The sequence below is a fragment of the Crocodylus siamensis genome, chromosome 14, assembly GCF_052110815.1.
Source record: "Crocodylus siamensis isolate JL-2025a chromosome 14, ASM5211081v1, whole genome shotgun sequence".
NCBI lineage: Eukaryota > Metazoa > Chordata > Crocodylia > Crocodylidae > Crocodylus > Crocodylus siamensis.
This window is the reverse complement of record NC_143408.1, coordinates 20,274,632-20,302,436: the sequence shown is the minus strand read 5'-3', so window position 1 is coordinate 20,302,436 and position 27,805 is coordinate 20,274,632. Positions and strand designations below refer to the sequence as shown.

Genomic DNA, 27,805 nt, shown 5'->3' with positions numbered 1-27,805 from the left:
CCTCCCCCAGCTCCAGAGCTCCTGGATGAGACACTTCATCTGCCAGGGAGAGCACTAGAGGTACAATACAACTAAAATTCAGATGAAGATTTCAGGCTAAATTTATGCCTTCACCAATCCCCACCCAAACTTATTGCAAGTGGGTACCTTTGAGAGCAATCTGAGCTATGACCCTGAAGCAGTCTTTCCAGAGATGCTTAAAAAGGGTTCCCTCAAACTAGGTGGGAGAGGGAGATTGCGCTATTACTGTTTGTGCCGCCCCTCTATGCACACAGGACTCTGCAACTCAAGGCCTGTGCTACAGTCACTAGGCCAAGTTACCCTCAAAATTACAAAAGTATCTGTATAATTTATTTGCAGTCGGTTCAGTGGCGAAATAAAACACAGCAGCCCTGCCTGCCATCAGCACCGCGGTCCAGCTGTGCAGGCAATCCAGGCACAGCTGGCAGATGCATGCTGCTGTAACCGCAGAACCAGTCACTTGGTGAATTCAAATTGTGTCCTGCGCTGGCCTTAACTTCTTCCTCCCTCACTGACCCCATGGTAGAGCCAAGGGTAATAGAGGTTCCCCAGCTTCATCACAGAGGCAAAGCACACAGGGAGAAAAAAAGCAACTGTATAAGTAAAGACTGAATCATAATGCATATGCAGAAGGGGGTGAATCGAGGTCACACGGGCATCTGAATGCAGGGCATTGTAGGCAATAATAATAATGGTGACTGTGGGCTCAATTAAGCTCTGGTGTAAAGATGAGCACAGCTAATGGAATTAACATAAATCTTAATCTGTCTCGTGCTGTCTGGTTCTGCATGGGGTCCCTCAACATGCCATGTTTGACCTTCAGCACTCATGTTACTCCCAGGCCTTTCACAGTGTCCTACAGCTTGTGATGGAGAAAGACCTCTCAGTCCAGCTAGCTCTTCCAAGACTAACTCGGTACAACCCAGGGCCCTTGGGACAGTGCACACAGGATCCATCATGACACCCGGTCCCACTAGGGTGCTACCCCTGAATCCATCCCTGTGGGACAGAAGAATGTTTTGAATAGGGCAGACTTTGGATCTCACTTCCAGAAATGTCAGTGGCATTGAGGTCACGGCTATAGACATTTTGCAGTGACAAGAAACACACATACACTCACATACACAGCCAACAGGAGCTGAGATTCCACTGTCCTCATCTGACTTGGATGCTAGGGTCATAAGAATGAACCCATGACATCTGTGCCCTAACCTGAGCCTGAACTGCATGTGATAAAGGCAGTGCAAGAAACTATAAGCAAGCACCTGAAGCACAATGGCTGACGATCCTCCATTAGCCCAACAGGGATTGAAATGCAGGGCATACTGCAGAGCCTAGCAATTTCCTCCAGGCTGTGCTAGAAAAGACTGATGGCACGGGGCTGGTACTGGGCAAAGCTGCCAGTCCCAATCTCAGGCTGTCACTCCAGGTCCCAACAGGAATGCTGACACATTTTTGCAGAAACACCTGCAGGTGCTGATGGGCACTTTATAAACACAAGATAAAGAAGTGAGCACACTGCCAGGTCCAAGTCAGCTGTGAGAGCTTCAATCAGAAGGGTCGGTGGGATTTGGGCCTCCCACTACAGAAAGGATGTGGACAAATTAGAAAGAGTCCAGCAGAGGGCAACAAAAATGGTTCAGGGGCTGGGGCACATGTTTATGAGGACAGGCTGAAGAAACTGGTCTTATTTAGTCTGAAGAGAAGTCCGGGGGGGATTTAACAGCAGCCTTCAACTACCTGAAAGGTCGTTCCAAAGAGGATGGAGCTGGGCTGTTCTCAGTGATGGCAGAAAAAGGAGCAGTGGGCTCAAGCTGCTGCAAGGGAAGTTTAAGTTGGATATTAGGAAAAGCTGTTGCACTAGGAGGGTAGTGAGGCACTGGACGGGGTAGAGAGGTGGGGGAATCTCCATCCTTGGAGGTTTCTCAGGCTCAGCTTGACAAAGCCCTGGCTGGGATAATCTGGCTGGAGGATGGTCCTGCTCTGAGCAGGGGGTTGGACTAGATAACCTCCTGAGGTCCCTTCCAACCCTCATTTGTGATTTGCCATGCACACTTCAGACAGTAGAGGAGACGAGACTCTAGGGAGCGAGTCCTGTGTGAACCAGACATGGGGAAGTTGGGAACAGGGGAGCACTGGCTAGAACAGCATGGGATCCAAATGGCTTGAGATGGCAAGGGTGGAGAGTGAATGAAAAGCAGCATTAACCCCCCAGCAGTGTGTTTCTGAAATGAGATTAGAACAGCAACAGGTTTGCTCCAGTGCCAGCAAAATCCCCATTAAATCAGATTAATGCAGATGGTCTTTATGTAACTGACCAGGACGATCAATATGGTTGTTTCAATTGGGGACGAGGAAAAAGGCCTGTTTGACAAAAACAGATCATTGATTACATGTCGCGGCCTAAATCAGGGCTACCTTGCTCAGGATTACAAAAATTAAGGCTGTCTGGACAGAACTGGCTGGACTACAACTATCGGCACTAGGTAGTTCACAGATAATATACCGCTGCTCTAAAGTGCTAGTGGAGATTGTCTTTTTGCTAAAGCCACAGGGGACAGCACTTTCCTTCCCTTGCTGTCACCAGGATGTTTGGAGTGACCGGGGGATGATACCCGGGAAGTGCCGAGGCAGCTGTAGACTCAGTGCAATACAGTTATGTTGGTCAACATTTCCCATAATTAGACTGGCGACACATTCTTCGTTAAACCTAGTGACCTGCTGTGACACAAACACCCTGCACAATAAGACTGTAGTTGGGGTACTCAATGTAATTTTATTTACTGGGTTGCAGGCCCAGGTGAGCACAATCCAGGTGGGGAAAGGATTCGAGGAACTTCCCTTTTTTGAACAGAACTGCCTTCCCCTGAGCCTGACACTGGAAGTGAGGTTGGAAATCCCACATCTGGCAACCAAGATTCCTGTATTGTTTTTTTTTTTCATTCCTAGTGAAGTTCAACTACAAAGTCACATCCTTTCAGGGACCCACATTGCCATACTGCAGCTAATGCAACTGGGGGCTTCTTCCTTCTGCCCGCATTCCTCCTTTACCCCTTGCGTTATTTGAAGATGGGGATCTCATGTCACAAAGCCCTATTCCAGCATCAGAAACCTGACAAGAGTATGTAGGGTGAAGAATAAAAGGGGAGGGGGACTGGGGAGGGCACTAGAGAACGGATTATTTTCTCCATGAACCATTATCCAGTGGCCTATAGCAAAATTAGTACCTGGAGAGGCTGCACAGAGATATAAATCTCCCTGTGACATTTCAGGACTGCTTCGCAGCCAATTAGAATACCCTCCATTACACTGGCAATGCAGAGCACAAGCGCGCTGCGCGACAAAGGGCAGACCCGGAGGAAGAAAAATCCATCCGGAAGGGAGAAAAATAATCCCACGGCAGCATCATAACTCCGAGGGTCTGGGCAGCCAGTCACGTGCACCCACAGCACAGCTCATGGTCTGCGGGGGCATGCTTTACCAGGCTTAGAGAGTCCGGGAATGGTTTAAGGTACTGAAAAGGCTCCCGAAGGCAGCGGGGGAGACAGTGGATCTAGGATGAGCTTCCCTCGAACGACACCTTTGTGTGCAGATGGCCCCATCCTCCAGTGGCTGCCGGGTGGGTTCCTGGAAGCCATCCGGCACTGCTGTGGCCAGGTCTAAGCAGGGCTGTGCCAGGAGAGGAGGGAGGCGGCTTGGTACAAGGGGACAACTGGGTACTTTATACACATAGAGACAGACAGTACAATCAACAGCACTCCCAGGAGCCTGAGGGTGTCCTAACCTCTTCTGGAGAAGATTGCAACCATGCTGCAGAGGCCTCAGCCTTTACACTGCCAAACCCAGTCAGAGCCCTGAGTGAAGTAAGGGGTGGTTAAATGACTGGCAGCTACACGCTTCGCTCTTCTGCCCTGTGTGAGCTACTTACAGCTGCCCTTCACCCTGCTGCTCTGAATTAGCAGCATCGTGCCCACAGCACTGCACTGAGCAGGACAATGGACTCTCTCGACTGCAGAGACATCCAGCGACTTTCCAGGGGTGACGGCTGACAACGAGCTGCTCGCTGCCCTGAGCAATTACTTTCTCTGAACTTCTCCAGCGGGCTGTGTATGGCGCAGCTCTTGATGCAAGCATGGAGGCAGGGTGGGGAAAGGGGGCGAGAGTAGATAGGAGAGGCCTGAGCAGCCTTTCCAGTGGTGGAGGAAAGAGGGTTAATGCAGGCAGGGATCTGCAGTGGGAGTGGAATCCCCCCCGGCTTCAATAAAGCTAAAAATAATCACAGCATGTTTCCGCAGGTATCTCTCTCCCCCAGCCCTCGAGGGAATCAATAATGGCATCAAAGCAAAGGAATCTCTTCAGAGGCCTGTCAGATGCCAAAACAATCCCAGAACCCAGAGCTGGGCGAATAACTTGTAGCAAATAATTTACTCAGCACATTCCTGTTCTCTTTTTTGTTTAAAGCTTGCAAACATGTTGGGGAACAAATGGCAGAATTCTCAGATTTAATTTAATTAGCACCTTCTCCACCGCCTGAAAATGTCTTTTCTTCATCCCTGTCAGTGCCATCCTTTTCCTCCTCCCTTTGGCTAACACTGACTACTTCCCTCTGTGTTTCTAATGGACCTGAAACACTCTTGTTACATACTTTATCTGTGCTCCAGTGCTGGCGAAGATGGAATAAAAGCTGCTGGGGGAATAGACTCAGATGGGGGAAGGATGCAGCGGACCCAGCAAGGGGAAAGAGAGCACAAAGCCTTGCTTTCACCTTCCCCTCGGTCCTAGGGAGATGCTGATTCATTTCAGTTCTTAATTGCGTGCATTTCTCAACAATGCTGCTGTCAATGTGAGAGTGACCCCGAGGTTATGCAGAAGGCCTTCTTTAATGGGTGGTGGTGTTTCTGCAATCAGCCGGGTGTGTGTGTACATGCAGTGTTTATTTTAAAACAGCATCCTTTGCAGAAAAAAATAGCCCATTCTGAGAACATCTCAATACAGAGGCACTTGTAGGCGCTGTGCTAGTGCTGGAGACTGACATGCATTTAAAGGGTTATTCTCCTTCTGGTCCCCAACCTCCTTTGCCAAGTCCACACCAGTTCCAGGGGAAAGGTGAAGTACCCGCATCTCTTTCAGGGAGTCGGTCGTCTGCTAGGAGCTTACTCAAGAGCTCAACGTACCTTCCAGACATGCCAGGCAGGGAACGCAGGGTGATGCACCTCTTGGGATGCTGAGGAGAGCACTCTTTGAAGCAAGCACTTATGCAAACATGTGCTTTCTCCCAGCAGCAGGGTAGCCTTGAACACAGACCTCCTGCAAAACAGGAGTGCGCTGTGCTACAGACACGCCCGCTATGCAATGTTACACGGAAAGAGCAAGGAGGGATGGTGTAATGTGCTGCTGTTTTCCCACTTCTTGCACGGCTGAAGGAATGACTGCCTCTGGACTGGCCTCCAGACACTGCTGTGCTGCCCCATAACCAACACACTGCCCATGTGCTAATGGGAAGGTAAGATGGGTCGGTGGAAAATGTTTGGTTTTTTTAATCTTTTCAAGTACAGGCGGCGTGGCGGTGTACACGTGGGAGCAATGTTAGGGCACTAACGCCAGACCAGCAGCCGTGTGAGTCAGCGGAGGCCCACAGGCTTCAGTCACTGGCACGAGGGCTGCGTCAGCTGCAGATCTAGGACAAAGCTGTGAAATTGCTCTTTCTTTGTTTATTTGACTGAAAAACGAGGTTATGCCATAAATGATGTTTCACCCAAAGAATTGTTTCCAGTGAAAATATTCAGGATTTCACTGAGAAACAAAATGAGTCTGTGCACATTTCCATTTCAGCTTGGGGGGCTGCTTGCAATTTTGGGAGAGGGGGCAGGATTGGTCTATGGTTTATTTAAAAAAAAAAAAAAAACTTGTGAAAAACAATTTTCTTTTCTTTTCTTTTTTCCTTAAATGTTCATGGATTTTTTTTTTTATATGGGAAGAAAAAATACCTTACCAGTTCTGCCTTGGAATGGGAAATGTTGGCATCTAAGTTGTACAGTTCCACCCCCTGGTTCTTTCTCATGTCTCCTGCTTTGTTACTATTAAATAATTAATAGTGCTAATAATTTGTATCATAGCAATGCTTCAGAGCCCCGGTCATGGATGAAGGCCCTGCTGCACCAGGTACTTTGCAACCAGATAACAACAAGACAGCAGTGCCATGCCTTCCATGCCATTTGCCACCCGCGCCTCTCTGTGACCAGCTCTGCGTGTGGTCACCCCCTTCACCTCACATGCTGCTTAGCCCATCTGCACATATTTAGCTCTTTTAATCTTTCCCCATAAGCTCATCATCTCTCCAGCCCTTTAATCCATCTCTGGTTCCCCCTCCATCTGCTTCAGTTCAGTCCATCACCCTGACAGGTTTGTAGAGCATCATCCATTGTGGTGTGGGCATTGGTGTTTGCTCTCCAAAGCGGTATGTGCATTTAGAGGTCAACTTGGAATCCATCATTTAGACATGGCTGTTCAGGGAGGTACCGAGCCCAGCTTTTCCCCTTGGTCCAACAACCTTTGGATGCTCACACCACAACCTTAGTCCCTGCTTTCCTCAGAGCTGCACGCATGCAGACACCTTCCAGCCTGAGCACTGCTGCATACCTGCTGTGGCTCAAAAGCATCATTCTTCTCTGCTGTTCTAATCAGCCATGGTCTTCTTGGGTTTCCCCCCTCCCCTTGCTCTTGACTCCTAAAGAAATGTGTGCAGTGCCATTTACCTCCATGGGCATCGCTGTGCTGCAGTAGTCCCAGTGAGTTTTTGAGACCAGGTGCTCAGCTGCCTACATCCCCTGTGGAGGTCATAAATCCCTTGCCTGTCTTAACTTCTCCACTAGATTCAGAGTTTTGGGGTTTTCAGAAGTAACTTCAGGACACCTGCCACCTCGCACCTGCTGGCAGGGTGGTCTCCAGCCCTGGCAGAGAGCTGCACTCCTTCGGCTCACGTGGCTGGTCGCGGCCTTCCCAGCCCTGCCTTGGAAGCTGCAGCAAGAACCTTACACGGACCACAGGCTCAGTCATTGATGCCCTGCTTAAACCACACAGTTTTAAACTGTTGTTTTCTGGAAAATGAGATCGTTTGTGCTTTGCTAAATGCTGCATGGGAAGTGTAAATGCCAGGACCGAGTTCTGATCTCACTGGTGTTAAACTGAAGCCTTTCCAGTTCAATGAAGGATGAGACGCTGGAGCTACCTTTGTTGATACGGAGCCAGTGGAGAAAAGGGCTTGCTTGGGGTACGCCAAGGTATTATTGCAGCACTGTCTAGAAACCCCTACAAAGACTGGGGCCCATTGCCCTGCTGCACATAAACAGGGTGAGACAGTCCTGCCCCAAAAAGCATGCAGGGTTCAAATGTCTCACAGCTGGGCTCCCCTTCAAGCACAGCGTTGCTGCCTGGGGAATAAGGTTTACCTGATGGATCCACACTGGGGCATTTTTACTGCTTCTCTCAAAGTAATCCTAAAACTGGTCAGATAGTGGAAAGCACTGCTGTAAATCCTCCCTCTCCCTATTTTCCCTTCAAGCGTTGAACTCTGGGAAGAACTCCAGCCAGCCCCAGCCCCAGCCCCAGCCCCAGCCCCTCACGCGGAGCCAAACCCTGCTACTTCAGGAGAAGGGGGATTAGCTGGCAGCAACTTCCTTGGAGCTGATGGACCCAAATGACACGGGGCTTCAGCAACTCTCTAAACAGGCAAAGGCTTGAGTCATCATTGAAGCGAGGGGAGACATTTGAAGGATGGGGACTTGGCACCTCCCAAGAATCAGGCCCCTTGGAGGGATCTTAATTGGGCATCACAACCCCTAGTTGCTTTTGAAAAGCTTGACGAAAGTGTTTTGCTTCTCCATAGAAACAGCACAGCTGCAGCACATCAGGCAGAAAGAACATTGCAAGCCAGCTAGTCGCATCCTGACACGCGGAGGAATCATAGCAACCAAGGTGACCGCGCAGCAACGGACCAGCTGCGATGCACAAGGAAAGACAAAGAGAGGTCCTGCACATCCAGCTCTCTGGCCCGGGCTAGATGCTGCACAGCAGAACGGGAGCAGTGCGACGGCCACGGCCCACCCCGCTGAGCAATCGAACCATCCCTCAAGAGTCCAACCTGCTCTGACATGGATCCAGGACAACATCCATCCTCAGGAAAGCACTTAACCATGTGCTTGACTTCAAGCATGCTTAAGTCCTCCTGAAGTAACCTGGTTTTGAGCATGTTTCATATTATGCATGTGTTTCAGCTCTTTCTTGAATGACAGCCTCTGGTCAGCTGTGTCCCTGTCTTTTCTATGGCCCCACCTCTCTACTCTTGGTCCCTCCATTGCCACCGCAGTCACATGATACTACCCACATTACTCGGGGCACGAGAAAAAGATGCTCAGGTCCAAGAGTGACAAGAGCAAGACAAAATACAGAACAGACTTCATAGATCTTAGGGGACCTCATGAGATCATTGACCGCTGCTCCTGAAATTGCAGTCGACACAGGCAATCCAGCACCAGGACACCTGGTGCCAGGAAGGACTCTCCAGTGTCTTGCACACCAAGGGCTCTCTCCTGTTCCAGGCATCCCTTGCCCTACCTTACAGCACCTTCACTGAAGGTTTCTGTGCTCTCCTGCTCTTTTTCCACACATCTTCTGCCTACCTTTAGGCCTGATGCTTTGCTCAGTGCCCCACACTGTCACCAGGTTCTTCAAGCACACGTCTTCCCTGACAACACTGCCTCACATGCCTCCTTGCAGCCTGCTGGTCAGACATAACCCATTGCACTAATTCCATCACACACCTCTGCCTAAAGGCACTTACTTAACTCCCATGGGATGCACAGGCCTGTTATTTAAAAGGACTTTCCTGAGTGCTTGTTTCGCATCCAAGGAGCCCAGGACCCAGTCCTTCTAAGAGGCTTATAATTGGCAGCCATACAGCAGCAGAGGCATCCTAGATCACATTAAAACAGTCAGGTTTTGTATGAAAGAGCAAATTGCTTATACAAATCAAGCTAGCATGGCTGGTTCCCCAGTCAATACAAATTAAGCTTTCCAAGCACCTTGCCTTAGCATGGGATGGCTGGGTGGAAGGCCCATCCAGGAGGGAGATGTGGATGGTACAGCAGAGACATGCATCTGCTTTCCAAATGAGCCTGTATGCCCCATCTGCAAGCTGCTCTTCCTGCCAGGGCTGCTGATGGGCTGAGAGAGGTGTGAACAATTTTTTTCAGTGCATGAGCCATACTTAAATATTGGGGCAGAGGAACCATTTGGGGTCAACCCAAAACAAAAACCACTGAGTTTTCTCCTTTGTGAGACAAAAACCAAGGGTTGTGTGTCAACTAAAGGCTCTCTCTGCCATTTTAGGACTTTTTTCCCCACTTTTTGGCCAAAAGCTATTCAATGCAGGCAAATTTCGCCATGGAGGAAAAAAAAATCATTTTGAAATGAAAATCTCAAATGGTCTCATTATGAAAACGTCAACAAGAAACGCTTCAGATTTGGTTGGTTGGTTGTGGTATTGGTTAACACTGAAAAATTTGGCACACAATGACAAATTCAGGAGTGGTTCTGGTTGGTTTAAAGCTCTGTTTTTAGTCAATAAACTCTGTGTCTGAAAAATGCCCTCCCCTCCACAACAAGATCAGGCTGCTCCTCTCCCAGTATGCCCACCCCTCCTTGCTCACCACCTGGACTGGGGCAGAAAGACAAGGACAAGTCCGAGGGGCTCCCCTTAATTAGGACATGAGGCCCTGCTACTGCCAGGTGGCCCAGGCTGGCACAGCCAACAGGATGCAATGCCTTCCTGTGTACTGCTTCTGTGCGTGTTTGTGTAAGGCTAAGGCTGAAAATCAGAGTCTTTGCTTCTTAGCAGTTGAGGTTGCCCTGCTCCGAGCTACCTATAGCCCCCCAAAACTGTCCCGTTACATAAGAAAGCAGCTGTACTCTTCATGGAGAGAAGCAGAACAGCCAGTCCTATCCTAAGAGGCGAGGAACCCTTGAGATGACAAATCGACGATGAGAGAAATCCCTGAGCCTGACTCAAGCAAAGCTCCCACTGAAACCCCTTTTAAGCAGCTGCAGATGCCCAGCACTGGAAGGATTGGACCCCCAGAGTTTGAGCAGCTCTGTGCATATCTCCAAGAGAGGTGAGAGCGGTTCATCAGCAGCAGGTGCTTCCCCCAGCTATGCAGCGCACCCCGTGCTGCGGCAGCCGGCTGTCCAGAGTGGGGGGTGCATCACGTAGCCCTGTCCGAAGGCAATACAAAAGGAGAGCTGGGCCCACTGTGCTACATAATGAGACATCCCACTTGCCTGGGGATTCCTGGCTTGCTGGTGGTGAACAAGACTAAAGAAATGCTGTGTGCTCTGGAAAGCAAGGAGATGCCTGCCTGTGTCTTTCATTTATATGGAGCCATGCAGGCAAGACACAAGAACCCTGCCAGACAGCCTGCCGGAGACCACTCTCCCCTCCCCTACGAGCCCAGGTGATCAGGCCATAAATGAAATGTCACCGGCCTCACGCTGGCCCCTGGTGTTCAGGAAGATGAATGAGCAGACAAGAGGAGGAGACACGGGTGGCACCTGCCCAGAACAAAGGAAAGCACAAGCAGGGCGGCTCCCTCTCTCACTTTCCAGCAATGCAGCCCCTTCTCAGCGCCGGTGCCCGTGCCAGGCAAAATACCTGTTAGTTCCACATCCCGAGTCACTGGAGGAGGTGACCCCCATGCACTGATGCCTACCTGGGGGAGGTGAGAAGGTGCAGGGATTAAAGCAGTTGTCTGGGATGCTGGAGACATCATTTCATTTCCCTCCTGTGCCACAAAGATCCCACCTGGCTGCGGTCAAGTTCTGCAGGGCAGGTGTTATAAGTAGTTAGGTGTGTAAAACTGCAGGTGAGCACCCAGTGAGATTTGCAATAGCACTCTGGTGCGCACACACTACTGAAATTCCCCGGACACCCACCCGCCTGCCTCACTGGATGCTGAAATATGGTTAAAAATGTGGCCCTTAGTTTCCCTGTGCTTAGGCTGCTCATTGGCACAATGGGGAGAAGCAGTGCTGCCCTGCCCCACAGACCTGCTCTAGGGATGGACATGCAGATGCTCTGATTATGGAGCTATGTAAGGACCACAGAGAGACAAACCAATGCACCTCAGAAGAGGCCAACGGGGCTTGGCCAGCTTACAGCAGCTGAGAATCTGGCCTGCTGCACTTACACAGAAACAAGGGATGGGGAGGGGGGGGGTTCGGCTGGGGATTTGGCTTGCTGACTTCAAAAAAGGAGATTTCCTCCAGGCACTTCATCATCATCCAGTGATGTTCCAGGACGCACAGACTAGACAGATCTGACTCCGAACCGCCAAAAGGAATGACACGGGCAACACTTCATTCTCCTCCTCTCACTCAGCTCTGCCTTCCTGGAAAGTAAATGCTGCTTGGGGAGGGGGGTGTTAAATGATTTTACCTCCATGCTCCCTGGCATTCCCTGATGCAGCTACTGCCCTGATGGTCCTGTGCTAGCAAGGGCCAGAAAGACAGGCTTTCCGCTTCCTTTGAAAAACAAAACAAGCAGCCCCCTCATCCCCTACTTTCTATTCCTGGTGATTTATGTTTCTTCCTTTCTGATGGACTCACACCTTTGCTGAACCCTCAGATGATGCATCAAGCTCTGGCGATGTGCTAAGTGACCCGGAAAAAAGCCTGGGCATGTGTCATAAAGCATTCAGAAACACACGGGAAAGGAATAGGTGCAGTCACAATCTCCGGGGGGGGTGGGGGGGCACATGGCAGAGATGAGTCTATAAGGGTTCAAAGGGAGAGCTGAGGGTTTGATTTTATGAACAGTCTGAAACAAAGTCCAGGAATGGCTTTAACGTACCACCCTGAAGCAGGCAACCAAAGTCTTCCCTTCACTTAAGGAGCAGGAGCGGGATGGGCTATAACAGAGGATGTGTCCCTGGCAGCTCTGGCTGAGGAGCTAGACCTCACTGGAGAGAAGGGCTCAGCCTTCATGGTCTATTCGAGCCCTTGTCCTCTCTGCTGAGGCTGATGATGCCCTTGGCCAGAGGGTGCCACTAATGCCAGCAGTCGCCTCACCAGGCTTTTCAGAAGACAAGGAAAAACTAGGATCTAGGCACCAAGCAGGGGCAGCAGCCTCATGTGAAGGAGACACACAGGGCAACAATTCAAAGGCAAGGGGTGAAACCAAGACCCCACTTAAGCCAATGGAAACTTTGCTTTTGGCTACAATAACACCAGGGTTTCACTCACGAAGCTGCAGAGAGACTGTGCATCGTTGGCAGGGGTTGACCTGCAACTCCAGGCCATGGAGGTTTGATGGTCCCATCCTGGTTGGGAAAGTTGTCCCGTAGGACCAAAAGCAGCCCAGAGAGACAACGTGTACCAGGCAAGTTTCACCACCAGGCTTACAGGAAGAGGAGGGGTGTCTGGCCGACCAGACTGAGAATGCCACTGCCAACCCATTGCAAATGCTGCATGACCTCACAGCGCAGCCAGACACAAACCAGCGACCGTATCTCACAGCCAATCCTCACGGACTGCGCGGCTACTGCAGAGATCACTCAAGAGCCTATCTGCAAAGTCAATTTACTCTTCATGTTTGTTTTTCAATGCAGCCTGGAAATATAAGATTTCTACGGGGGGGGATTTGCTGCTGAAAGGGCGTGTATGCGTATGTATGTGTGTATGTGAGGGCAAAGGAACCATTAATCTGCCAGCTGCTGTTTCCCAGGACTCCTGGAGAGCCTGAACAAAGGCAACTGTTACCACGAGGGGTCCTCGCTGTGGAGGGAATTCATATATATACATTTGTTTGAGTATTTGATCAACTTTCCTCACAAGCTGAGAGTTTGCACAGCTTGTGAGGAAATTAGCTCTTCCAACTCATTTCTACAATTGCCAGCTCCCCCTCAGCCCCCTCCTCCGCTCTCCTAGCAAGCACCAGATTTGCCCATAAAAGCTGCAGAACTCTATTAATCCCCTTTGTGAAAACCACCATGGAGGTACTTGGTTTGGAGGATGCATTTCAGCCCGGTGGGTCCAGCTGAGGGAAAACGGCAAGGTCTGCAGTGAATGACCGCTACGTGAGACAAGTGCAACAAAGAGTCTACCACAGATGCCATTGAGAAACTCCCTTTACGGTTCTGCTGCTGCCTGCAAAGTGTTTGGCCCTAACACAGGTCTCACAGGTGAGAATGTGCACGGAAAATGGGTTTTCGTTGCTCATTAGTCACATGCACTTTAAGGTCTGACCATCAATGGGGGAAACACAGGGGGTTCTGTCATTGACTCTAATGAGGTTGATTTTTTACCCAAAGTCTCCTAAATGCTGAAGCTTTTAGCAAATTCCACACATCAGAACCATTCACAGGACCCTATTCCTGTTGAGGGCCTGATTAAAAACCAGTTGAAACTGCTGGCATCAGTGGGCTGAATACCACATGCATCCAGTAATAAAGCATCAAGCCATTCAACATCACATTTAAAAAGCATGGGGTCAAGATTTCACCCCTCTTAAGTCAACGGCCAAACGGTTACGACTTGATTGGACCCAGGACTTCACCCCGGGCATTCCCGCTCACCCACAACACCTAGGGCTGCTCTATGGCTTTGTGGTCTTCTTCCCATTCCTTGGGAAATGCGTCTGGCTTTGGGGGTACATCTCCGTAACGACCTGGCCCCACTTCCTCTGCACCCAGGGACTGAGAAGCACCCCTACCCGGGAAGGCAGTTCCCAGGATTGAAGCCCAAACCCATGGGAGTTGGGATGCAACACGGAGCAGCGTGGAAACCTGCCGTGAGCCGTGGCGCCAGTCCTGGAAGCTGCTTCTCCTCTCTCCATTTCTCTTATGCAGCACCCTGTAATGTCATGTCCATTTGTAGATTGCACTTTATTGGTATTTATTTGGCAGCCTCACTAGACTCTGCCTTTTAATTTATCCATTATGCATTCTGATTAATTGGCCGATAAAGCTCTGTCCGGTTTAAAAGCAAATCCTCAGCCCATTTGCTTTTAGTGGGACCGCGAGAAAGCAGTTTAACTCATTACACTGTAATGCTCGTGATCAAGGCTATGCTGCGAATAAAGGAATTTCAGGATCATGCATGTGGAAATCAGCATGGATTTGTACTAATAACCTCTGAGGGCCTAGCCACATGTGGTCATTGTGGACTCTGCAGCCTTTTGGTGAGCTCTGAAGGAAATGACTCTTCCTCCTCCTTGTCCTCAACCCAGCACATCTGCAGCACCCCTCTCTCTGTTATCTGCTGCCAACCAGCACTCTTCAAATGCTGCCAGACTTCATCGCCCAGCTGCTCTATCTTCCAAGAGGCATCTTCAAGCCTTTTCCCCCTTGCCACTCCTTATGCAGAGGAGGAGCTCCCTGTACAAATCTGCAACACCACTAAAATTGCCTCCCTTAAACCCACCTCTGGTGATAGTTTCATAGTTTCTAGGGTCGGAAGAGACCTGAGCAGATCATCTAGTCTGACCGCCTGCCGTGGCAGGAAAGAGTACCGGGGTCAAACAACCCCAGCAAGATGTTCATCTAACCTCCTCTTAAATAGCCCCAGGGTAGGAGCCTGCACCACTCCTCTTGGAAGTTGGTTCCAGACCCTAGCCGCCCTGACCGTGAAGTCGCGCCTCCTGATATCTAACCTAAATCTCCCCTCTGCCAGCTTGTGACCGTTATTCCTGGTCACTCCTGGCGGTGCTCGGGGCAACAGGGACTCCCCCAATGCCTGCTGATCCCCCAACTAGTTTGTAACAGGCCACTAGATCCCCCTCGGCCTTCTCTTGTGGAGGCTGAACAGGTTCAGGTCCCATAGCCTCTCCTCATAGGGCCTGCCCTGCCGCCCCCTGACCATGCGAGTGGTCCTCCGCTGGACCCTCTCCACGCTGTCCACATCCCTCCTGAAGTGCGGCGCCCAGAACTGGACGCAGTGCTCCAGCTGCGGCCTGACCAGCGCCGCACAGAGGGGGAGGATCACCTCCTTGGACCTGCTCGAGATGCATCTGTGGATGCACGACAAGGTGCGGTTGGCCTTCCTGACCGCGTCCCCACACTGCCGGCCCATGTTCACCTTGGAGTCAGTGATGACCCCCAGATCCCTTTCCGCCTCCGTGCTGACAAGAGGGGAGTTCCCCAGCCTGTAGGTATGGTGCCGGTTGTTCCTCCCGAGGTGCATCACCTTGCACTTGTCTGTGTTGAAACCCATCCTATTCTCACCCGCCCACCCTTGTAACCTGTCTAGGTCTGATTGCAGCCTGCTGCATCCTTCCAGTGTGCCCACGTCCCCCCACATCTTGGTGTCATCAGGAAATTTGCACAGGTGCTTTTTACCCCCTCGTCCAAATCACTGATGAAGATGTTGAACAGCGCAGGCCCGAGGACCGCGCCCTGGGGGACCCCACTGCCCACATCCCTCCAGGCTAAGAAGGACCCATCCACCACCACCCTCCGGGTGCGGCCCTCCAGCCAGTTGGCTAAGCGCAGCTGCTGATCGCTGCTTCTTTGCTGCTATGTTGCCCCGTTACCTTGGATCTGTCTGCTCCATCTTCCTGCTATCTTTCATTGTGTGCTGAGGCCCTAACGGGGCAGGGATCGCTCTGCCATTCTGTGAGTGTATGAAGATGAGCACAATGAGGCACAATTGGAGCCGCCTGGCACAACGGGAACCGTCACAGCGCTCTCACCATGGGGCAAGGGTGCAAGACCGCAGCTCCGCAGAGCAATGCATTCATCTGCAGTTCCCTGCCTTATTACTTAACATGGGGAAGGAGGACACAGACCATTGTGTGTGAGCGGTTCAGCATCCCTCAGGGCCCAATTGCAACACATAACCAATAATCTATAAACACCTAAGACATGTGACACTGGCATTTCCTCTAGTTTGGCCTATGTGCAAAGCCCTCCCACCGCAAAATCATGCCATACACCTGACGAAGGGTGTTTGTGCTCCAAATCATGCCATAAGGGGTGTTTGTGCCCAAAAGCTTGCAAACAAAGAATTTTTTCCCCCCAACTATTGGAGTTGGTCTAATAAAAGATATCAGATTTACCCAAAGAACTTTATCTGCCTATATCCTTAGACCGATGTGGCTACACCCCTGCCACACCCCACCATGACCACAGCAATTTCCCTCTTCTCACCAGGGGTTTCCAAAAGCTGTAAAAGACCTGACAGAGGCAAATTTTTCACAGGAAATTCTTACCGGCACAAATGAGGAGTGACGCACACATAGGGACTCTTGGACCGGAGTCTGGGGGGGAAAGGAATTAATTCTGCTGGGCTGAGTTTTAAAAGCATGAAAGAAAGTAAGAACATGCAAGAAAGGGAACTAACTCTAAAAGCAAACAGCATTTCCCTCGCATACGAAACCTGGAGTGAATAGGCAACGGACTCCTCCGCTTGGGACCTTAATTCTTGCCCATCAGCTTCACTGCTTCTTCTCCCCTCAAAAATGTTATTATCTGTCACTCTCTTGGCATAAACAGGACCGGGCGCATCTCTACTCTACGTCTCACATGCTCAGCTGATAAGCCTGACAGTCCCGGGCAGCAGTGACGGGATTCGCATTTCCAGTGGATAAAGTGCCAGTTACGCGAGACAGGCGTCGGAGGGCTGCGACCAGCGTGACCGAGGACAGGAAGAGGACAAGAACAGCTTGTATCCCTCCCCCACCCCCTCTTTTTTTTTTTAGGGCAAAATCTGGAGCTGCTCCAAAACTGAAAACCATGAAGAAAGCCGCGATCCCCATTAAAATTCCCAGTATGGCAGAGTTGACAAAAGCTTGGGAGTGAAGCAAAACAGGCCTGGGGGGATGAGGGTGGGTAGAGGAGGAATTTGGCAACCGACTGTATTTTGCTGTTGTCAAGGGGATCGCAGGGGAATCTGCCAGAGGGCATTTTCTCTCCAGTTGGGCTGATGTCTTAGAGAGTTTTCAAGGAACCTCCTTTAGGCCACATGGGTTTTTTTCCTCAAGGGGTTGGTTGTTTTTTTAACGTTCCCTTTTGTTTTCTGGACATTGCTGCTTTCTTTGGGTTTTCCTCAGCAAATTGTTATGTCCTTTCATAGGGAACAACCAGTGACTTGTTCCCACAAGAGAGAAGGGGGAGGGAAACGTGCCCCCAGCAGCTCCCCCTTCCCTGTCAACCTCCCACCTCCATGGAGAGCTCCAGGTTATCTGCCTCCAGCCATCCTTGGGCCAGCACATCCTCAGCTGGTGTAAATCAGCAGAGCCCAGTGGGCTTTCATGGCTCTTCAGAGGATCTGGGCCATCCAAGGTCATGCAAGACCTTGGAGCAAACTGGCACGACAGCAGCTGAAGTTCACCGCGACAAAGATCGGATACTATCGCAGGCAGATGGGACAAGCCGCTGCTGCAGCATGGGGGGCTTTGGTATTAGGAGATGGGATCATTAGAAAAACGACAGGCAGACAGACAGGTATTAACTACACTGAGAAGCTGTACCTTCCCATGGAGTTGATGGGGCTCAGCACCTCCAGAAAGCAGGCAGGTCCAGGCTGCCCTGCTAAAGCAGGCTTCCTCTGATGTGCAACCAGCATCTGGACTTCTAAAGGGTTATGCAAAGCTGTTGATGCCCCACTCCCTTTCTGCCCCCTGCAAAAGGCTATTTGTTACCTGTGGGACACATCCTGGTGTCCAGCACAGGGATCAGCACCCCCTCAGACACCACTTGAACAGGGTGTTTGTTCCCTAGTCAAGGACAAGCAAGCACCAAGCAAGAAACCCAAGCATGTGACTCAGAATTATTACCCAAAATGCTTCCTGCAAGGCCCTGGCATGGAGCTTCCCAGTCTGTGCTGTGCTCAGCCCCTTTCCTCTCCTGCACCCTGGGCTGAAGGGACACACAGCCCCAGCTGCTTGCCCCCAGCAGCTGCCATGCGCTCGCCCGATCTCTGCAGTCGCAGGAAGGCAGTGACTTTGTCAGAGGGGCTCCTGCTGGTTACTAAGCATGAGCTAATTCTAGCAATCAGCTTCTCATCTGTCACCATGCTGGGCCTTAGCTTCGGGTACTGGTGCTGATGGAGGCAGGACTCAGCCAGCATGCAGTGGGGAGCGCGAGCAGTGGCAGTGGGGTGGGGGGGATAGGGTCCAGGCAGGCAACAGCACAAGAACAAAATGCCACTGGCTTCTTTCCCCTCCCTGCTCTGCCCCTGCCCTCCCATCGTGCACAGCATGCGGCGCTGGCAGGGGAAGGGGGTGCAAGGGACCTGTGGCAGGAGGAGTGACAGCCCAGATGCCCACCACAGTGCCACATTGCAAGTGCCTTCCCTGTGCCCAAACCCTGTCTGCAGCATTTCCTGCAGCATGGCAGTACTACCCTTCCCCTCTCCCTTGCACCCCGCCAACTTCAGTCCCCAGACGAGTCACGTCGCAGAACAGTCACGCCATCAACATAAGTAAAACTTCATCCCAGGCAAGCATGATGGAAGCAATAAAGATCTCCGGCAGCGCTGATAACTGCCAAGGTCACCAGCTTAAGGGCGCGCTCCTCACTGACAACTGAGGCTTTATTGACTTCAAAACACAATTTTTATTTTGAGTTGATCCACGACTCGCTGGCAGGCACGAGACAGCTGTCCCTGTTCCACGGGCCTTTTGCTTTGCAGGGCTTCCCCCTGGGATGGGGGACATGGCCTTACCCCTGCCCAGCACAGCATAGGAACAATGATCTGGCTAAACCGCTGGGATGGCTCCTAATACAGCCAGAAGCAGGGGATCCTGGGCAGAGAAGGAGTACAGCTTCTGACCCAATGGCTTCATTGCTTCCCTCACTCCTAACTGGGATGAAGTTTGCCTTTTGCTGGTGGGTGTTGGGGGAGGGAAGTGTGTTAAGGCTGCCTGTGTTGCATCTCTAAGGCTGAGGTTATACTGCAGTTGCAGGTGCTCCCTCCCATGCGCTTGTGGGGAGGGGGCACACGTAACCCTCCTATGCGAAGGCAAGTAGCAATAAGAGTTGTGGGACTTGGCTCTGGCATGTAGCTTGGCATCCAACCATCTCAAATTGAAGCAAGCTGAGCCCCACTGCACAGTCAGCCCCAGAGAGCACCTTGGCCAAGCCGCGCAGGCCCTCAGTCACGGGCTAATGTCTTAATGCTCTAGATATAAGAGGAAAGGACAGGCAGGGCACTGTGTGCTCACCCACCAGGGATGGTGAGGCAGGACAGCCCTGCCATTGGGGTGCCAGGCTGAGAATCAGAAGCTCTGGGTTTAGTTTCCTGTTGTAGTGTAAACCCTGAGCAAGCCCCTCATGTCCCCACCTGTCAAGCTGGAGGACAATGGCACTCTTCCACCTGTCCAGGACGTGGTGAGGAGCTCAGATACAACTGTAATGGAGCAGGTGGGAACCAAAGACAGGGATATGCCAGGCTCATGGGAGCGCACTCCAATCTCATCTCTTCCGGGTGTATTTTACAGCCCATCTCTAGAGAGCGTTAACACGACCCCAACAAGGGAGGGATGTCATGGCCTAACTCAGCACAACTCCCTGCTCTCCATCTCACCCAAACGACTGTGCCTACCAAGCCAGGCAAAGGACTGTCTGGGGGGCCTGGACCACCCCGACAGTGCATATGAATTGGGCATAGGACAGCCATATAGAACAGGGACTCATTTATTAGGGGTGGCAGAACCACAGAGATGATGAGGAGCAGAGGCAGACTGCAAGGCACAGGCAGGCTCTCAAGTACTCCCAGAGCCATGGGGACACGCAGGGGAGGATGGGACCTTGCATGCACTACTGTGGTGGTGGACTGGATGTTCAGTGACCCTGCACAGAGTTTGTCATGAACCCCCTGGCACCGAGGCTCCCTGAGGCTGTGCTCACTGCATGCCTGTCCCCATCCCAGCCCGGGCAGTGGCAGACGGTGACTCACGCTGGCATGGAACAAGGCCTGCCCTAGACCCTGGGCCTGCAGGGGCCCTGCGGACCAAGAATAGAGCCATTGTTCTCCGTGGACATTGGAGAGTGCGCCCAGCCCCGGTGCTTGCCATTGCTCTGGAATATATTGCTCACGGCTCTGCTTGCAGAGGGCTGTACCACAGGGGCCTTGTGCTGGGAGCCTGAGAGAGCTGGGGTGGGGGGAAGTGCCTCTGGCATGCATGCACAAGAGCATGGGTGCAGCAGGCAGAGGTGAAAGCTGGTGGGGTGGGCAACATGGAGAGAAAAGAAGCCAGTTTGACAGTGGGAGTCAACAACCCCAGCCATGTGGCTTCATCCAAGTCAGTTGGGCAGACTTTGTGGAGAGCACAGCACAGCACAGCACACCACTGTCCCTCAGGTCCTGTAGGATCTGCTCGTGTCCAGCAGCCTCACTAAGGAACCTTGTGCCCAACAGCCTGGGTCCTGCCCCATCAGCACTGCAAGGGCACTGTCACAGTCAGAAAGGTGGGAGGGTGGTTCCAGCTGAGTTCAGCTGCAGGCATCGTGCATTCAAACAAGATGAGCCCCAGGACTGAAAACCCCCGTGGAGTGCCACAAACCGGCGAGGCAGTGGTACCTGATACCAGCTGAATGGCTGGGCTGGAAAGCATGGCTTGCAAATGATGCTGAATGCTCTCCCTCTGCCTGTCCCTAAAAAACCTACCATTCTGCATTTGCAAGAGTTCCCCCCCCCCCGCCAAAATCTAGGCCTCCTACTTGACACAAATAGCAACACACCCATTTTCATATTTTAATATGCAAAAGTGTTTGATGAGGGAGGAAAACAAAATAAGCTTATTTCTGCTGCTTCTTTTTTTAACCTCCCTCTCTCCTTTATCTCCCCCTCAAAAGAGAAAATAAATAGTTCAGTCAAAGCCTGGAAGAGAACTGGGCACTAAATACATCAACTGTGAAAATGCTAAATCTGCACGGCGACACTAGGGGGAGCAGAAGCGAGGGAGGAAGAGAAGCAAGAGGTTGTGTTTTTGTCACAAAACTTCTATTCTGCGCTATCCAGGGTCTGGGCCGGAGACATCCTGCTTGCAGCTGCTGCACCTTATTGGAGGACTCAGTTGGACCCTACTTGGCTCCCTGCTTTCCCATCTCACCCTGAGCTCTGCTAACAAGGGCTGCAGAACTAGCTTGGTATGGTAACACATGACTCTCGGGCCCCTGTGGCCCGTGCAGTCACACAAAACCCCAGCACAAGCAACCCTGCTGTGATCAAGTGGAGGACTTGAACCCACAACGTAACAACTGCTGCCACTTGCACTGCAGAGCTGCTTGTGTTGCTTGAAGATTATGAGACCGATGCTTCTCCTTAAGTAAACCGATCAGCAGGAGGAAACAAGGCTACGTCTGTACTGCAGTAACTGCAGCTCATGTAGACGTAAAGAGAGGTAGCTTCAACATAGCTAGCTCAGGTACACGCGGCAGAAACAAGGCAGCACTGGGCAGAGCAGCTGCACCTGTACTCAGCTTCTTGGGAGGCAGCCCACATCGAGATCAGTGGTCCCACAACTACTTGGCTTGGCTCCTTTAAAGCTAGACATGAAAGCGATGTAGACGTACCAAAGATCGCTTAATGCTGGTCACTACACCACAGCCCCGGATATTCGCCCTGGTCCTAGTGCTACTCAGCCTTGGCTCCTGAAAGAAGCATCACACCCTCATTGTGCTATTGGAAGTGGATCCAAACTGGATCTAAATCCGTACAGGGGAATGGTTCCCCATCCACATAACAGGGGAGAACAGCTTTCACCAGCAGAAGCCGTTCCCTAGGTACATGCATTAGTGCATGCAAAGTGCTCCATGCTTCTTCCGTGGGAGGTAGGAGGGAAGCACCCATTTCTGATATAAATCCCTTCTTAGGGTGGCTCAGAGAGTCTTCCCCAGCATTCAGCTTTCAAAAGAGACATGCAAAAGAGGCTGCAGGCTTGCCGCTGCAAGCCGTGCCCTTGCCATCCTAGGGTTAAACTCCCCTGCTTGCCCTACAAGCCAGTGGACCTGAACTGGGAGGGCAGGACTTCTGGGGCAGGCGTGCTCCGCAGGCTGGCTCTTCCAAGGAACCGGCGGTCCCCTCGGGGCAGGGGAGCGCATGAGGCAGGCTGGCTGCTGACACGAGTTTGCAGCAGCAGCCGTGGGATTTCTTTGCGTAGGTCATTAATCATTAGGTCAAATGAAAGGCTTTACATTTATTCAAAGTGGGCAGCTAGTCACTCACAGCGAGGTGAATGAATAACTCCCCTTCCTCCCGCCCTCTGGGGCTACTTCTGGCATCTCCCCGGGCCCTCTGGTGCCCAGTCCAGGTACGGCACCCTTTCAGAAAGACCCGAACAGGCCACAACTTGGCAAGAGCCTGCTTTTCAGAGGGGCACCAAGCTCGGTCCATACAGATCTGAAGGTGTTTCAGAAAAGCCAGGGAGGTGGGGCTACTAAATGATGGGGTAAGCTCCCATTCACTCCCCGGCTCCTTTCAAAACTCCCCTCTGCACAGGGATCCGAGCGCAAGGCAGAGACCGCAGGGAGCAGGGCAGCTTGCTCCGGTTTGGATTCACTTGCATGCTCAGCACCTGATTTCCAGCTGCCACCAACATCTCCCTTTGCCCTTCTAATGCGGGGGGTGTCAAGTGACTGGGCTAAAGCTACTCCCCTTCCCACAATACCCCTCGCCCTCCTGGGTGCACCATCCTCCTCCTGGCCCTTGCTGCAAGAGGGTACTTGCCTCCATCCGAATCTCTCTGCAGGCATCCTCCCGCCATCTGCATCCAGCTCCAGGGCCTTCGGCCCTACCCTTAACGCCCTGCAGAGCTCCCCCGGCATCCCTAGGTCTGCCACTCTGTGCCAGTGGTTTCCATCTCACCCCAGCTCACTATTTTGTTCCACATCAAGGGAACCGTCTCCCCTCCAGCCGCACATCCCCTCCAACAAGAGCTTCTGTGATATCCCCAGCTCAACCACTACGTTCTCACTCCTCTCATCATCAGTCCTTAAGGCCTCGGCTTTGTTTTAGGAAACCTTGAGCCACCCACTGCAAAAAGCCTAGACAGCCTGCTCAGGACCTGACTGAGAAGCTAACACAGTGGTGACTGGTTGCTCACTCAAGTAATGACCTTGCCCAGAGCTCACCAATGCAAAGACCTCACAGCCTGACCCTCAGACTAAATGCCTCCAGGCTCTGTCCATCAATGTTTTCCTTTGTACCTACCTTGTACAGAGAAGAAGGACATGTCTGTGCTGAACAAATAAATCAGAAAACAGTGAGGATGAGCATGCGAGGAAACAGTGAGGATGAGGATCAGAAAACAGCGAGGATGAGTGAATTCTTGGCTGGCTGGTAAGGACTGCACTACCGCACTGTTGAGGCATCTCGCGACGGTGCCGAAGTGTCAGGCCCAGCCTGGCTCTGGACCTGCCCTGAAGGCAGCCCCTGGCCCATCCAGCTCCAAATGGGTACCTGCTCCTGGTCATTCAGGCTGGTGGGCTTCAAAGGCAACTGGATGTGATACTGGCTATGAAGCCCAATGTGCCTTAAACCTGCTAACCTAATGGCCACCCAGGTGTGGGCCAGACCTCTGAGTGCTGGATCTGTGCTTTCTACTGCCAAAGCACTGCAAATGCTCAGGTGTTTTCATCAGACTCTGCCTCAGATCAGCACCCACGAGACAGCATTGATACACTGAGCACTAGAGAGGGTGCAGGACCAAGGTAGGTCATTGGGGATGGGAGGCCAGAAGTCCTGTGTCACTACTCACTAGCCTGTGTGAACAAACTTCAGGCATGATTGACAGGAAAGGTGACCCAATACTCAGGACATTGGCATGGCGCTAGAGAACAGCACAGCTACAATCCCTGCTCTGCCACAGACTTGTGGCATGGTCTTGGGCAAGTTATATAGCCTCAATCCATCTCCTGCACTGAGCTGCACACTGGGGACAATGGTAACTCACCACCTCCCCGGGGCTATGCAAGGACAAATGCACCACAAGCAGTGCTAACATATTAGTACTGGAAGCCGTATAAGCATGAGAGATTGGCAGACTTAGGTTTTTGGCTCCCAGCCCTCCCGGAGCAGACTCCAGTAATAGAAACAGAAGCAGGAGTCAACTCTCCACCCCCTGCTCTTCTCACTATGGTGCTTGATATAGAACCAGGAAGCCCCAGCTCGCAGCCGTCCCTAATTATCTGAGCACCCTGTGTCCCTCCTCTTCCCTTGCAAAGCTGCCTCTCATCCCAACGCTACGATGGTTATTACTCCTTCATACCCGCGTGCGACAGAAATGTTTGTGCTGAAAAATATCCCCCGAGTCAGTACATTAATGTCCTGTGATGAAAAATAGGTCTGTCTGAATATGCTCAAGGTAATTCAGAATACATTTGAGGTGATTTCAGACGCAAAAGTCTGCCTGCAACAGCATGCCAGGCGGTGTTTATCAGTGCTTTCCCGTGCACTTCCATTTCTCCTTCCTCGTTATTTTTAAAACATTTGAACAATAATGGAATGAAGCAACCATAGCTCAGGGGAGAAGCAGGCCTCTAGTAACCTCATCCCAGCTCACACAGAAGTCACAGCTTTGCACTTTCTAACCAAGAGCTTTGCACCAGCATGCCTGCGTGCAAATATGGATTGGTTTACAGGGCACACGGACCCCAGGCTCTGACCCTGGCATGCTGGAGCCAGTGAATTCAATGGAAACAGGGGTAGGTAATGACCACAGTCCCATCAGAATAAATTTAAAGCAACCCCCAGGGTGTTAGGTCTGGATTGGGATCTCATATTCCCCAGTACCTATGTGCTGATACTGCATGGATTTCAATGGTTTTGCAACTAAATTCCCAACTCCATTTTAGTGGCATAAATCTGAAGATGCCCAACTGATCTTAATACCATTGGAGCCAGACTCTGATCCCAGTTATTCTGGCACAAGTCTGCAGAGGCTCCCCTGATCTCAGTGACATTATGACCATTCAGCTGTCTTACACTGGTGTGTACCTAAGGATGCTCCATAGATTTCACTCTTAACCGGGCTTTGCATCAGGATCTACAAGAGCTCGGAGTCACTCAAACCCCTGGAAATCAGGCACTGCATCCTCCAAGTGCTCTACAAACAGGACCTGACCCTGACATCACATTGGCAGATGGACACTATTATTCCCATTTATGGATGAAGAAACTGAGAGCTGGGGTTAAACGGTGCCTTCAAATGTATTAGCTGGGTTGAACATGAGGAAGGGCATGGGAGCAGGTGGCTCAGGGCAGTGTGAGGTGCTGTGCCTTCACAGTGCACGCAGCATGCCTTGCTAGAATGGGATGGTGGGACTGCATACACCCCAATTGGGACCCAAATTATACCAGTCAGCTCCCCTCTTCCCTCCCTCCCCAGCACACAGGCAACAACCGTATCCTCCAGGGTCACTGAAAAGTGCAGAGGCGTGATCCCCAGCACAGCCCTATTCCACACATGGGCACCAGGTCTGCTTCCCACAGGCACTATCAGCATTCAAGCACCAAGAGACAGAAAACAAAATCACCCCACTGGAGACAACCTCTTCATGGTGGCACCTTGGATCAGCTGGTGACAAATCCAAAGTCATTTGCTCTCCCCACGGACTCGCTCACTCACAGGTGATGGCATGTTCAGTTCATGCTTTTCACTACACAGCACTGCTCACTTTTAAGTTCTCAGCCCCACTGCCCCAACCTATCAAGCAATCAACCCAACCATGAGCAGAAACACCCTTATTATCAGCCACTGTTGACCCCTCTGTGAGTCTGCAAAAGGGAAAGCCATGATGGGAAAATTGATGGAGACTTGGTGGAGGAAGGACTGAGGAGTCATCTCAAAGGTGGACACGAAATCACAGCAACCCCTTTCTCCAGCAAATACAACTCTGCCCAATTCTTTAACTAATGCAGCGGGTGAACTGCCTTGTAACCCCCAGACACCCTGTGCACACACATGCAAGTACACTGGTGCATGCAAGCCTATGCAAACTGACACCCACACAAGACCCCTATGCACGACCCATGCACCCACCCCCTCACAGGGAACCGCATGTGCATAATGCATGGGCATGGCCACGCAGAGGAGAAGGCCCAGCACAGCAACATCACGCACTACTAAACCCCTCCTTCTGCAAACTGATCCATTATATAAAGGAGCCTGAGGGATGACCAAGAGCAGCAAACCATACATCCTAGAAATGAAACCTCAAACAGGCCATTTCTGGTAACAGATTACACCGCAGCAGCTCAGGGAAACCCCATCACACATGCAGAGGCGAGTGTAGGAAGGGAACCAGGCTTTTTCCCTAAAGCTCCAGAATAAAATACTATTAAGAGAAAAGAACAGGGTTCTGCATTAGAGGCAGGAACCCTGCAAAGAGGCCAATGACAGGCATCCCGCAGAGCTCACCCCGCTAAGAGAGGCTGCAAAACTTGTGGCTGGCTCATGTGTATCACCTGTGGCAAAGCACTTCAGCCCAGATGGAGGCAGAATTTACAGCAATAACAAACAGCGGCAAAAAAGCACACATATGTGTGCGTGCATTGTGCACAACTTGTTTTACTGCTCACAAACACAACTTGGAAAGGAAACAAAGAGATGGGTTTCTGGGCTCGAGGGGCCCCATCTGTTTCTATACCGTATTTATTTATTTATCAATTAATGCATCCACTTTACCTTGTTGTTTTGTACCAGCTTGAAAACAGAACCACATCCCTGAGCGGTTCTGCCTCTTTCCTAGCTGCCAAGTGACTGTTCTGCTTTATTTCCTTTCTTTCTCATCTTTTTAAGCTCAGATTTGTCTTATACGGATTGAAGTCCCCCGCCTTTGTGTTGGGGACATTGCTGGTAAATAATGATGTTGATAATGATGGCGATGCACTTCTCCATCTGTGGATTTCAGTGTGCTTTATGGCAAACACCCATTGGAGGGAGACAAACATCACGTTCATTTAGGAGGTGCAGCAAAAAGGTAAAGAGAGGCCTGACTTTCTGGAGTCCCAGAGCAACTCAGTAATTGAGGCGGGAATAGGACCCGGGGGTCCTTGCATCTGTTCTGCTAGTGTGGCCATTAGACCACACGTATGTAACGCCCACCCATATTATCCAAAGCTCTCACAAAATTAACCTTGGTGTTGATCACACGTTGGTCTCATCACCACTGCCCACAACTGCACCATGCTCAGAGACCAGAGGTTGGTAATCAACACGTCCCGGTGCCGCTGGGAGGGAGGTATGGTCGGTCGGCAGACAAGCTAACTGAGCCAAGGGGTCTTTGATACTTTAGAGGGTCCACCATTTCAAACCCCAGGTCCTTTGGGATGTTCCAGCCATAACGTGCCCGGTTACTTGTTTGACGACCCCTGTTTATCAAGTCATCTCACTGAAATCCATGAGAATTACAAGGGCTTAAGGGCTTTGCTGACCTGGGGCCTTAGTGGGCAAACTACAAGGCATGGACTCATCCATGGCTCTCCCAGGAATACCATGCACAAGTCAGGCCATAGCTGTGTATCTAGGAGCAGACAGTGTCACAAGAGAGACGTCATTCGCTTCGCAGCTCCCTTCAATTCCAGGAAGAGGACAGATGGTACGTGGCCTAGGGGTAGAGACTGTCTTACTTTGTTGCGACTTGCACAGCACCTAGCACCACAGGATCTTGGTCAGGGACAGCGACAGGGGCTTTTTGGTGCATCTATTTAGCAACGCTGCACCAGCCTTGTGCCAGATGCAGTGCCCCTCCCTTGGGACCTGGCATGGGCAGAAATCTCAGTTGTGCCCATT

General features: G+C 51.4%; 1 protein-coding gene across 6 annotated transcripts in view; it reads right to left on the bottom strand.

The window, feature by feature from the left end:
* Positions 1-27,805, bottom strand: part of NTM (neurotrimin) — a 623,570-nt gene that overhangs the window by 159,108 nt on the left and 436,657 nt on the right. The gene's annotated exons all lie outside the window — the stretch shown is intronic.